General features: G+C 40.2%; 1 long non-coding RNA gene across 2 annotated transcripts in view; it reads left to right on the top strand.

Moving 5' to 3' along the window:
* The window catches only part of LOC135281242 (uncharacterized), a 210,084-nt gene that overhangs the window by 162,471 nt on the left and 33,490 nt on the right, over positions 1–14,123 (top strand). For both annotated transcript variants that reach the window (XR_010347950.1, XR_010347951.1), the window contains exon 3: positions 8,868–8,962. This is a non-coding gene — a long non-coding RNA (uncharacterized LOC135281242). The remainder of the gene's footprint in view (positions 1–8,867; positions 8,963–14,123) is intronic.

Raw genomic sequence — 14,123 nt, 5'->3', positions numbered from 1 at the left:
GTCCATGGCAATCTATCTCTTGCTTCCTTTGACCTTTCAGACAGCCTCTTAAAGCATCTTGCCTACTAAAGTCCTGAAGCAGCCAAGGTTGTCCCCCTGAAACCTGGTGTCTTTTCTGCTTGTCTTCTTTATTTCCCTAGGTTCTTAAATTCACCTTACGGTCACTGTAGACAGAGCTCCCAATGAATGTCATTGGTTGGAGAATGAGTTTTTCGTTGTTTATGAGTAACAGGATCTGCAGAACTTCTCTGTCAGTCTGTCTCACAGCTAAACAAAATAATCATCATTTATGCCCTGCTTTTTTGCTCTCCTAGCAGATGTTGGAGTGATTAGAGTCTCCCATGATAACCAGAGCATTCAGCTGAGAGGATCCTTCAAGTTATTAAACTTGTTCCCTTATTACTTGTGCAACCTGTAGCAATCCCACAGGTCTCATCTTCACAGCCTGTCTTCCTCAAAGAGCTTCTGTTTATCTATTGCAGTGGTCTAGTTGTGAGCTACCTACCACATCTTCATAATGCTAATTGTCCCGTTCTGTGTTTCACAGGATAATTTATCCCCCTCCCTACCTCTTGTCCAGGAAGCACAAATTAATTTATATGCACTTAAGATGGGATCCTTTTTTTGCTCAGATCTCTTGTGAAAGCATAGGAGCCTCTCATATAGGCACAATCATCCCATTTCTCCCCTTAAAGCTCAAGTAAAGAAATTCCTTATGGAAACTAACATAGGGTTAGCAAGAATCATTACAATTTGTACCAGATTTGTCCCATTTCTCCAAGGCAGATTTTCCATGCCCCTTGAAAAGCAAATTCCCAAGGCCCTGGAAAATGGCTGCCTGAGAGCACAACCTGCAGGCTGCAGTCCTGGTGCCCCAGGTGTTCCCTCCTGGCCTGGCTGCCAGGCTTCACCAGCACACAGCTCTTCAGTGAAAAACTCAGACCTCTCAGTCTGGAAAGAGAGAAATGGGACATGAGTGTGGACACTACAGCAACTGACAAATTAAAAAACTATCTCAGAAATAATTTGATTTGCAGATAATGAAGGACACCATTTTATTTTAAGTTACCAAAACAAATGGCTCCTGCTTTTGTTATGCCTTCATCAATTATTAGTCCATGGCAGTAGGAATGGTTCTGTAATGTGAAAATTTTGATTTCTGCATATATCCACTTAAAATATGCTTTAGGGGCTTTATTTTAGAGGGACTAAATTAGCATCTGGAGTCAATTAGGTACCTGTGTTATGTTTTTTGAATTAATTTTCTGCCAAGAGGAATACAGCTTTTGCCATCAAATCCTATTTTGTTATAAGCCAATTTGCTTAAAAATGCACCAGTTGAACCTAAAATCCTTATGTAAATTCATCCACAGAATGCCTTAAATTCTTACTTACAGAGAATTTACTTCTTACACAGTGAACCATATCATTTTATGTTCAACGCTACAGGCGATAAAACGTTTACAGTTTTACAGTTTTTGCATTTGTGTAATAACTTTTTAATTTCCTTTCATGTTAACTATGGAAAAAGTCCTTAGACAATCCTTTCACAGAATTTTCTTCAAAATATTGCCAAAGAATGACAAAAGAAATTCATACACAAAAGCTTGTATTTTGGTTGAAGCTAGTAAAATAATTTATACCAATTCTGTGATTATGATTTAGATCCAACCTAAGTTCTCACAATAATTTCATATAGAAAGAAAAAGAAAACATTATAGGAGTTATTCTTCAAACAAATCTTAAGTGGGATATATAAGCATTGAGAAGTTCTTCAAAGAAAATAGTCTCACTAACAGACAGGGAAGGGTACAAATTTATTTAGGCTATTTTGATTTCTGAATTCAGTCATGACAGATTTATTTCAAAGCTGATTATTTTTTTAAAGAATAACTTTTAAAACTCAAAAGCATGTGAAAAATAAATGTAAGCACAGATAAAATTTAAAAGTACTTCTTGAGAAATAGTTTACTACTGATTTTTTAGGAAGTTGTGTTACTGGGAAGTGTCAGCCTGAGGTTCCAGGTATGTATGTATCTCAAGATCCTATTGAACACTAAAAGCTTTCAAGGTCACAAGAAAACCCTGGAAAACAGTTATGTTTTCCTTCATTAGTGCAGGACCAGCTGTCCACTCAACCCCGGCAGGCACTTGTTGAATACTATGGAGGATGTTCTAGCTCCTTGAGAAAGTTACTAGATTCATCACCCTTCAGTGAGGAATGCCTATTTGTTACTTTTAAGTATATTTAAGGTGTGTTAAACCATACCTAACTCAAGCCAGATTTGCTTGGTTGCTTCTTAGGGTTTTTTGGTAGGTTTTTTTGTAGGTTTTTTCTGTTTGCTGTTAACACCTATGCAGTCATCCATCATCTCTTTCTAACAGTTATTGTTCTTCACCACTAGTTTGTGCATACTTTATTCCCATAGTAAAAGTACACATTCACCCTCCTTAAAATATCCAGCATGGGCTGAGCTTATATTTGATGTTTTGGTGGCAGTGAGCCTTGGCTCTTATAATACTCTCCATTTTCTTATTGAATTTTTGCATTGAATCAGATTGTATTCAAAGTAGTTCTTTTTTGTTGATGAAGAATTACACTATCATAAAATTTTTAGTATAATTCAACATAACCATCTTGCCCAAGCCTACTGAAATGCATGTAATCTACAATTTATAACTTGTATAACCTTTTTACTTCTGCTTACATAACTTCAGATTGAAGACTTTGCATAGTAAAAATACAATACAATGCTTGTGTGGCTCGTGTGTCCTAAAGTTACAATTGAAGGTGGTGAAAGCCTTTTAATGCAGGAACAGGACAGGCCAAACAACATAGATTGTATCTGAGACCTCAGATATCCTCTTCAGAAAATTTCATCTGTGGTGGCTTGGATGCTGAGATGGGAAGTAATTTCCTGAAGTATTCCCCATTTCTTACTGCTGGTTTCTGTGTGGCCATCTGAGACAGGGTACAGAGCCTGCTCTTCATCCAGGAGAAGGCTGCTGCTGCAGTGCAGCTGAATCAGCAAGGCTGGGGCAGCAGCTGTGGCTTGTGGGACAGGCAGAGGAAGAGGGCAGAGACAGACCTCCCCCCTTCCCACCTGCTGCCAGTGCTCCCATCCCTCTCCTCAACACCACTGTGCCCTCCTTGCTCAGCAAGTCTGCGTGCAGCACACAGGGGTGCTTGAACATTAGGGAATTCAAGCAGCAGTCTCACACCAGTGCTTCAGCAATCTGCTCTGCTCTGAAATTTGTACACTAGGACATCATTTCTTATGTGGTAATTGTCATCAGCCCAAGGCAACAAATTAGAAATGGCTATGATGGGGCTTGGTGGAAGGGAAGGAAAGAAGCAGAGAGAATACTAGATGTGTGGAGGTTTTTTTTGCAGCATATGGAGACATCTAAGCAATAGGACAAATTCTGGAAAACCTCAGAAGAAGGTACACTCAGGCTGGAGAAATGGCATAGCTAAAAAAATTTTAAATTTTAACTCTTTCATGAAATTGGAGAGGAATGTGATTGATTTACACTCTACACATACTTTTATTCTACCATTTTGCTGGTCAGCCAGTATTTCAGAAAGCCTGACAAGGACACTGTGTACAGTAGGAAAATTACCTATGGGACATTTGGGCTCAGCTGTTTTTAGAGTATCTGAATCTTACGGGTAGACAGAGCATCAATAATATATTACTGTCATAAACCACTTATGGCATGAATGGGAAATCTCTCTGCATTCGCGATCTGCCAGTTTTATTTGCTGATTGTTATGCAAGTCTATAAGATATTATTTGCCTCTGCAAAACATAAAAGAAGATTAATATAAATACTTCATTATTCCATTTTTGTGTCACAGTAATTTTTTTCTCAAGTACTCTGCTATACAGAAAGGTAATGTAGGCCAACTAATTATTTGTCCAAGAAGACCATGCAAGGCAACCATGATCCCTTCTTTGTAAGCAAAGAATTTTAGGTCCAAAAGCCTAAAACATTATCTGACATTGAGCAAAATGAAATACAGCAAAACATAACATAGTGATTGAGGAAAAATGGGAATAATTACCTCTAAGAGAAACAGGTAATGGGGTTAGATATCAGTCTCTGAGTCCTCAGGTTTGCAGGACACAATAAACAAAGGCAAGTGGAGGCCACTCTCCCAGAGAAGTGGCCCTTCCTCAGCTTGTTTATGCCAGGCTGTCCAGCCTCCAGCTGGCCCGTGGTAAACACAGCCTCCACCAGCACTTCTGGTCTCCTATATCTTGTAGAGAGATGAACAGTGGGCACATGTTTATGATCAAATGAGGTGTAAGTTTTCATTTGTTATTAGAAGTCAACTTTCAGTTAACTTTAAATATCATCAGATAAAACAGTCTGGAAGTCTTTATCTTATTTATGCTTTCATCCATTTTGAGAAAATTCCACAGTTTTGCTACATAAATTTCCTGACATAAGTGTCTTGAAGACACTTTCATCATAAGTTGGTAGAACCTCATTTTCTATTATAAATCTATTTATATCTATATAAAGATACAAGACTTTTTCTACAATGGGTCCACAATCTTATAAGCTAAATTGCCACGCTACAGCACGAGAGGCCTGCTTCAGGTTAAAAAACTACATAATGTATTTGATGGCATTTAATAGTAAGTCTTGACTTTTGGTAGTAAATTGAGATGCATTTCTCACTGTGAATCCCAACCTCTCTGAAGCATTGCTTTTCAGCAGCTGAGCTACTTTTACTGCTGACATATAGAAGCAAACTGCTTAAATACTTTTTTTTTTAGCTTATTGTCAGTTACAAACTGTACTTTATTTTCATCCATTGTTCCAGCTCATCTCCAGTATTTGCAAAGTTTCAGCAGGGTGGATTACGACATTAATGGTGACTGTGCATCCATGACTCACAACAATTCTACTGAAGATGCTCATGAGGAGGAGGTGCAGGCACTGACCTCTTCTCTGTGTTTAACAGTGACAGGACCAGAGGAAATGGCCTGAAGCTGTGTCAGGGGAGGTTTAGTTTGGATATTAGAAAAAGATTCTTCACCCAGAGGATGTTTGGGCACTGCAACAGGCTCCCGAGGGAAGTGGTCACAGCACCAAGCCTGGCAGAATTCAAGAAGTGTTTGGAAAATGCTCTCAGGCACATGGTGTGACTCTTGAGGATGTTCTGGGCAGGGCCAGGAGCTGGGTTTGATGACCCTTGAGGGCCCCTTCCAACTCAGTATATTTTGTGATTCTCTGATTCTGTGACAAAGTGGGATAATCTTAATCTCTTTGGCTGCCAATTGCAGAGTCAAAGGAGAAAAAAATCTTTGTAAAAGTTTTCAGTATCCATGTGAATAGTTATAAGTCAGTATTGAGAATTAGATCTTTCAATAAAAAAACACTTTTTGGTAATTTTTAGACTGTCACTGTAACTCAAACTGCTGTACTATTAGTATTTAGTGCTTTAATAGGGACAAGCTAGATCTAGATTTTAGGAGAATCCATAGGACATCATTAATCTCAATTGTGTAATTCTCAAGGCTTTGTTGTTATAGGTCTGTATGGCCTTTAATGTGTTTGCACTACCTCATTATCACAATATTACTTGCTATTAGCATTTGTAGATGCAGTGAAGTGACTACAGACCCATTAAAATATATGAGTTACACATCAACACATGCTGGGGCTTACTAGTTTCTTTCTACATTCAGCTGAATAGAATACAACAGATGCAGGAAGATATTCTTAATTACAGACATAAAGAATTTATGAATTTATGAAATGCCTTTTTTTCCATTTTTTTTGTGTTTTCAGCTTGACTACAACTTCATGATCCTAGCTGCTTTTAAAGTAATTTTAATTGTCATGTTTTGCTTTGCCAATAAATAGCCTCTCAGATATTTACTTTGATTTTTAAATGTTAAGTAAAACTGGCCACTTTTCCACAAGGATTTTGTGTTGTATCCATTTCCTTTTTCATAGTATCCATACTTCTCCAGACTTTTGAAATGCTGTCTTGCAGAAAGGAAGGTGAGGCAGGCTACCACATCATAATTAACATTCTTAATCTCTAGACTCTGAATTAAAAAATGAGTTTCATGTTCTCCTTCCTTTGTGGCCTGAAAAAAACAGTACTTCAGGAAAGAATCAGAGATGTAGGCCCTGGATTCAAGTTGCTGCTGTTTCAGCCTGGGTGAGATACACACCAAGATGCAATACTTAAAAATTGTCCTTCCCTTGGTAAAGTCTGTCAGCTACGCTGTCTGTTGTCTCCACAGGCTGGGTTCTGTAGATGCTACATAATTCACAGAATCACGGGATGGGTCAGGTCACAAGGGACCACAAAGATCCAACCTCCCTGCACAAGGAGTGTCATCCTAGAGCACACAGCACAGGATTGTGTCCAGACAGCTCTTGGATGCCTCCAGTGAGGGAGGCTCCACATTGCACTTTATCGGCAATCTGTTCCAGTGCTCAGTCACTTGCACAGTAAAGATCTTCCCCATATTCAGGTAGAAATTCTTGTGCCTCAGTTTCTGCTTGTTGCCTCTTGTCCTATTGCTTGGCACCACTGAGCAGGGCCTGGCTCCATCCTCTTGGCACCCTCCTTTCAGATACTGACAGACATTGATGAGGTCCCTTCTCAGTCATCTCTTCTCAAGACTGAGCAGGCACAGCTCACTCAACCTCACACGAAAAATAATTCAGTCCCTTATCCATCTTTGTAGCCCTCTGCTGGACCTGCCCCAGAAGCTCCATGTCTCTCTTGCCCTGAGGAGCCCAAAACTGGACACAGCACTCCAGATGTGGCCTCACTAGGGCTGAGTAGAGCGGCAGGATCACCTCCTGTGACCTGCTGGCAAAGCTTTTCCTAATGTGCCCCAGGATACCATTGGCAGTTCATGGATAGCTTGTTGTCCACCAGGACCCCCAGGTCACTCTCTATAGAGTTTTGCAGCAGGTCAGCTCCCAGCCTGTATTGGTTCTTGGGGTTTTTCCTCCCCAGGTGCAGGACCATGCGTTTGCCTTTGATGAATTTCAGATGGTTCATCTCTGCCCATCTCTCTCCAATCTGTTGAGGACCTTCTGAAGGACAGCACAGCACTCTGGGTATCAGCCACTCCTCCCAGCTTTGTGTCCCAACACATTCTCCTCGTGTGTTACATATAGAGCCTAGATGTTGCTCAGTTGTGGATTTTGGGGACAGAGATGGTTATGGTTGGACACTGTTACTCTAGCTTAGAGGTACTTAGGTATCCTCTGCAGTTTTCAGGCATCAGCACTGCTCACTTCATCTCAGAACTCCTACTTACACTTTCACTTATTAGAGCTTAATTCTTCAGCAAGGTTACCCCATTTCTGGGGTATTTAATATTCAAATGCTCACTTGCTAATGCTCACTCCTAACTTAATGCCTTAACAAATGGTTGCTCTCCCTGGCCCAGGTAAATATGAATTCAAGTATTCACAAAGACAGAGAAGCCCTAATAGCAGGAGTCCCTACCTAAGTCTAACTTATGTCTCTGTGCTAAGGGCACCTTGCTGGGAAATTAGAGACCATGATTTGAGGTCTTTCTCCTTTTCCCTCGAGACACAGGATGTGGCCGCAGCTGTGTTCATAGAGAGCAGGCAGGCACAATCACTGTGAGGAACTTCAGAGAAAGTGAAAATTCTTATCTCTATTCTCTGCTCTTATTGGTATTGCACATGTGGAATGTGTTAGGAAGATTGTTTACCTGAAGTGATTTGTCAATGGCATTCTGCTGAGGATTGTTTTGTTTCCTTAGGCAACTGGAAAAAGCTGTGTCCTGACTGTCGAGAGACAATCACGAGTTTTCTTTAGTATGTAATTTAGTATAGTATAGTAGAGTATGTTTTTAATATAATTTAGTATTAATGTAATATAGTATAGTTGAATAAAGCAATTGTTCAGCACTCTGAATCAATGGAGTCAGATGCCAATCATTCCTGCATCAGGGGCACTCTGAATCCTATAACAGCATCTACAAGTAAAGTTAATGGAGGTCCTGGTCTGATGACTCTATAGTGAGTAAAGCATGGCCTAATGCTCCAAGCACCACAGTAATGGTGGTGTTCATGTTCTGTGTATGCCCAACAGTTAAAAGACTGTTGTATCAAGGGGCAGATGAAGGGAGGCTACAGAAGACAGTATGGTACTATCCTTCTCTTATTACCTCCTCTGCACTGGTTATTTGAAAGCAACAGAAGATTTCATTCCTTTTCTTTAACTCCTAGTGTGTCCTATATAGTTCTTCTAATTTCTAGTATTTCCTTTGTTGGAGTTTAGATGCAGGACAGTGGAGCACTCCTACAAACACTCCTTCACTTAAGGTTTTACTGGTCTTCTGTACATTAACTTTACACTAGTACTAATGTTCTCTGTCCCTTTTCCCCCTTTTCTTGTTATTTTCAGTGAATATCTATGTCTCTTTATCTTTTGCCCAGAACACAGCCAACACATGCAGGTTCTCATTTATTTCAAGCAGGCCACAGCTCCTTCACTTTCTCTACCATTTGCTGGTTATCCCTAATCCCTTTAGCACTTTCTTTTGCCCTGCTATTTCACAGAAGAGTTTATATACTGTAAATTGCTTTCTGTCTCCCTTCCCATTAAGTTACCATCTGTTATGCATTATCCTCAAATGCTATTTGCAGTCCAACAAACTTCCACTAAAAAATACAGGCCATTTCCCCTAATTTTCTTCTTCACTCTAGATTTGGCTCTGTGTAAAGCATATGTGCAGCTGTTCAGTTCTTGTTCAGAGGTTGATCTGCTACCTCAAGGCTTTAACTTCCATGTCTTTCATCTCTCACTCAGTTTCCTGAATGTTTGCTTTTGTTTTTCTCTCTAGGATAAAAATGTGAGAAATAAGTGTGCCTGCAGTCTCTCTGCAAGGATCTGTAACCTCATCCAGCCTCTACTATTGCCATCAAATCAGATATCAAGGTAGGCATCCTTTCAGCTTGTGCTGTGAACTCACTTGCCCACTCAATTACTTCAGTGAAATGTGACAGGCTGCCAGGTGAAATATATTTGTATGTTTTAACATTTGCTTCAACAGAACATTTTCTTCCCTTGCCTGTGTGGCTTTTAATTTGGTCCTGAACTGTAGTACACAGTGACTTTCCTGTGATGTTTCAGAGATCCAGCCTGAAGCTGTTCATTTTGCCTCTGCTAACTAAATGTGCAGGGATCCACACGGCCATGGCTTTCCTCCTGCTGAGGAGGGCAGATGTGGCTGTCTCTTCAACACCACCCAGCAATGCTCCTGTAGCCAGCCAGACCACAGACAGCACCAGCACTGCCACCCTTCCTAGCTGTTATTCCCCTTTGTACTAAACAGAAGATTACTATTTCAGCCTTGCAAATTCCTGTTCACAAGTGATAAAACTGTGCTTACAGAATCTGTTCAGAAGCTTATTCCTTAGACCAGGATATTTTTTCTGTGAGTTATTTGTATCTCTGCATTGCAGATGGTACACAGTTTGTTCACTGATCTCACTCACAAGAACAGTGTTCTTTCCTTCTCTTAACTATGTATAGCTTTTTCCTTTAGGCTTTTTACCAGTGCCTGTATCCCAAAGGTTTTCTCACCTGTCACCTTACCCTCATAATTTTCCCCCTGTGTGTTTTATGCCTGACTGATTGCCCTTTGGTATGAGCATCTTTTGCTTGACAGCAAGGATACAGCTTCCTCCCAGAGGTGATCCTTCAGACCTGCAGTCTTAGAGGAGTTCAAGGGCACTGTGTCAGGTAGGGTCAGGTTCTCACTTCTCTGGGCTGAAGGCAGATTTGGGACCAAGTGAGAGAAACTCAGGTTGTCCCTTTAATTTGGGAACTCAGGTACTGCCAAATCCACCACTCTAAAATACTTACTGGAAGAAAACTTCTAACTTCTGAAGATTTATTTTCTTTTTGGCTTCATTCCTGTGTTCTGAGCATGAGAAATACATTTATTTTACATTTGCAAGGTTCTATATTGATGTGCCCCTGCTCTCTGTTGCCATATTATGATTAAATCAGAAACATGTTTCTTGCCTTCTTGAAGATAAGTATGCTATGAAAAATGTTACAAAACCAGTGATACAAGATGGCAAAGTCTATATGATAGAAGAAAGGAAAAACTTCACAATTACAACTTCTTTCCATCTACTTCCACAGACAAATGTTGTTGACAAAATTTAAAAAATTTCAACTGTTCTTAAAATGTTTTATTATAAATTGTGCTATGTTAGAATAATGGTATTAGAGTAAATAACAAAATAGATAATGTTAAGGTGAAAACCATTGGGACATCTCTTATTTTGTATTAGTTCAGTATTTTTGGAACATCTCTGACATAAATGAAGTTAGTTCAAGAATCTCAAGGGTTATACCATTAGCAATGAATGAATACTATTTTATAATGCAGAGTTGTCCTAATAAAGAGAATTGCAAATATGACCTCAGAGACTGTTATTTCAAGGATAGATTTGAAGCATTGCAAGTTGACATTTTGGTTTCCCCCTGCATTACAGTTTGGACAAATTCAAACAATCCCTCTCTCTCCTGTAGTGAAATTTTCAATGGATTTTATAGAAATGACCCCCCTCCCAACATTCATAGTGGCATTAGAGAGACAAAGAGGCTCTAATAGTGACATTTTCTGTCCCTATTGGAGTTGGTGGCAGAATTTCAGTGTTTTCAGGATATGTTGAAATGGAATATAAGTACAGCAGCTTGCAGCAGATTTATTTAAATCCAGCATCTTGATATTTTGAAATGTCTGGTTCTAGGTTACACCACAGAACTTAAAATCAAACTTAACACTTCATTGCCTTTCCAGTCCCTCCTTTTGGCATGTTCTTCAGTATCTGGGCTGCCTCAGGTCACTGAGATTGTATGAAGTGACAGTTTAAGGGGGAGGCTGTAGAATGCTGTATTGCCCAGAGAGGTTGTGGAAATCCACAATCTCTGGTTCTGTGCACATCTGACTGGAGTCAGCCCCTTAACATGCAGTATGTATGCAGTGCATGGTAAGTATCCCTTTTTATTCAACACAAGCAACACCACGATGACCAGTGAACACTGTTTTTATTTGTTAGTTAAGTCTTCAATCCAAAGAAGGTCTTTCTGTAACTGTAACAGCACTGTGCAGGGAAAAATGCCATGTTCTGTTTACTTTTGCTTGATGAAAAAAAAATGTAAGAAAGCTGGATGTTGACTGGATTGACTGGCTTTCTACTTCACTGTTATGTGAATCTATTCTGGCTAGATTTTTTCCCCTTAATTACCTATATATATATATATATATATACACACATGTATATGTGTATATATGAAAGGAGATGAGCTAAATTATTTACCACAGATAAGGAAAAATATCACAGCAACTTTCTTGAATTGACCCTGCATTGAACAAAGGGTTTGGATTCGAGTGACTTATTTTTTTCTGAAAAATGCAGTTTCAAGGAATCCCTAACAAACAAATGGTTCTTAATCCTGATTGCTTTTAAGCTGTGAGCATGTTCACACAAGCGTTTTCTTCAGCTGTGCCAAACTCTGTCCTATCCTCAGTCTGCCCTGAGGCAGGGGAGGACAATGAGCCCCAATGTTTCAAAGTAAGGTCATTTCATGTTGTTTATGATGGCTGTAAAACTGTCAAATACAACAAAACAACTGGATTGCTTCCACAGGGACTAGTGCCTCTAGAGAAAGTTATACCCAGAGGATGGGAGTTCAAACTTTTTTGCTTCAGTGATTTGGTTTCTGGGGTGAAATAGGTGAACTCAAAATCAGATTATTAAATTATAAATCAACAGTATTGTCTATCTTAATGAAAAATTATTAAGCGAATAGCACTGTTTAGGATATTCTCTCATATTATTTTCAAGAGGCATGTGCGTGCAGTGTTACTCTAATGGAAAATAGCTTCCAGTTCAGACAAAGCATTAACATCACTGTTCACAGTCACTTGTTTCTTCCTTCATTCCTGGAATCTGTCACTTGTTCAAGACTAAGTAGAGATGGGCTACATATTTCTACTCCCACAGTATCTTGTACCAAAAGTATCAGCAGTAAATTGTCCCCAACACCCACTGATAACAGCATTACCAACTGTGATCTCCTAGTCTTTGCTGCTTTCTTGGCTCTGTCCCAGCAGCGCAGACACAGAAAGGCTGGAAGTGGGCTACATACCCTTCCCTCTCCACTGCAGCTTGCTTTCCTCTCTGAAGTGCTGCAGCAGGGCACAGCTGCTTAAAGTGTGGGGATAAACAAGGGTCTCATGGAGGAAGGGTGAAAGGAGAAACTGAAACCCTAATAGGAAGTCTTCAAGAAGTTCTCTAGCCCCACACAGCTGGGTGGATTCCTCAGCTGACCAGTGGCAAGTGTGCTCTTTGTAATACTGTGAAAAGTTCTGTAGCACCACACATCATGGACAGGCAGGCTGCTCTTGGGGAGAGATAGACATGAAAACATCAGGGCTATTGTCAGAGTTCACTGAATGATGTCCAGCCCTTCCCAGCTGAAAGGCACCAATGCTTCACTTAATAAGATTTGCAGTGAATGAAGATTTCTGAGTCAGAAGCTCTGACGGTGCTTCTTGGAGCTACCCAGAGGAAAAATAAGCACATTCCACCTCCTCCCTGACCACAAAAGTAACAAGCAGCTGGTTTCATTGATTAAATATTTTCTGTTTTTCTCAACTTCTCAAGTGTTTGTTATTATTACAAGGAGTCTCTGCACCCTCATGAGCTATTGGTCTGTAAATCCTGAAGATGAAGATTAAGGCTACAGCTCTGCCTCCTGTAGCAATGCCCTTCATCCAAAAATGTTGCCAGGACTGGAGAAGAGGACTGACTGAAACCTCTGTCTCAGATGTCTTGCAAGGTTGCTTAAAAATTCTGGCTTTACAGCACATTTTTTAACTTTGGTTTTTAGGAAATGTAAGGCTCCAGCTACCTTTCCCCAGGGCAGTTTGAATAGTTGATTGATGAAAGAATTTTCTTTTTTCTACATTACTAGAGATGAGATTTGCTACAATACAATCCTGTTTTCCCAACAATTTACATGCAAGCAATGCAAGCAGACTGTCAATTTTGTTCTCCAAGATCTGGTTAGGATCTTTGTACATGCAAGTATTACATCTTTAACTTCCACAGTAGCCAGACATAATTAGAAGACCTTGAGATCAAAAAGGGAATATTAGGCATGATAATATATCGGGGAATATCTCAGCAGAGGAATAAAATACTGTATGTTCACTGTGTGATGAAAAGACATATTTGGCAACCTGGGCAACATCTGAAGATGGTATTTGACTTCCCTGTGTTCACTGTGCCAATCTTCTGAGGCAAGTCTCCATTGGGAGTGTCTGTGGCTCCACTATGTCCCACAAAACACAGACCCATAACAATACACAGGCCTTTTAATATCCAGCAAAGGTGAGATTCACATCCTGGTGATCCAGCAGAGGCTTAGACAGTTCTTAGCATGTGGACTCAGCAATAGAGTAACAGGCAACAAAAAAGCATAGGGTGCAGTTGAGGCTGCAGTGACGATCCCTGTGCTGCTCCCCATCTTCATTTCAGCCCACAGGGAGCCCCTTGGCCAGTCTTTGTGGGGCAGTCCAGGATCCCTGCTCCTCCCCAGACAGTGTCTGCATTCCAGTGAGGTCTTGTGACAATTTCAACCTTAAGCAGGTTCTCCTGATGTTTACATCCTCTGAATATGGCCTTCTGCTTTACAGCTGTCTTAAAAAGAAGATAGTGCCTTTTGGTTTCTTTTGACTTTATGTTTAGGGACCTGATGCATATTTATAAATCTTTGGAAGTCCAAACTTCTTGTTAATATTACCTGCTATGAGAAGTATTTGGTGCACCTGTATTTTACTAGGCTGCTCCATTGGTAATTTTTAACACACAGTGAGACTGCACAGGTGCCTTGAAGGCTTTCTGAGAGAGGTCAGACATGCCCACATGCCTGCAGGTGGATTGACTTCTCTTGACCTTCTTTTGTCCTATTTGAGGATGACCAGTCTCTAGCAAACACTGGGAGGAGCTGGGTTTCAAGGAAGAAACCTAAACTTCACTGGGCTGTGCAGCTGCAAGGCTGTGCTCTGCCCAGG

The sequence above is a fragment of the Passer domesticus genome, chromosome 1, assembly GCF_036417665.1.
Source record: "Passer domesticus isolate bPasDom1 chromosome 1, bPasDom1.hap1, whole genome shotgun sequence".
Lineage (NCBI taxonomy): Eukaryota > Metazoa > Chordata > Aves > Passeriformes > Passeridae > Passer > Passer domesticus.
Note: the sequence above shows the minus strand (reverse complement) of the source record. Positions and strands in the feature narration are given on the sequence as shown.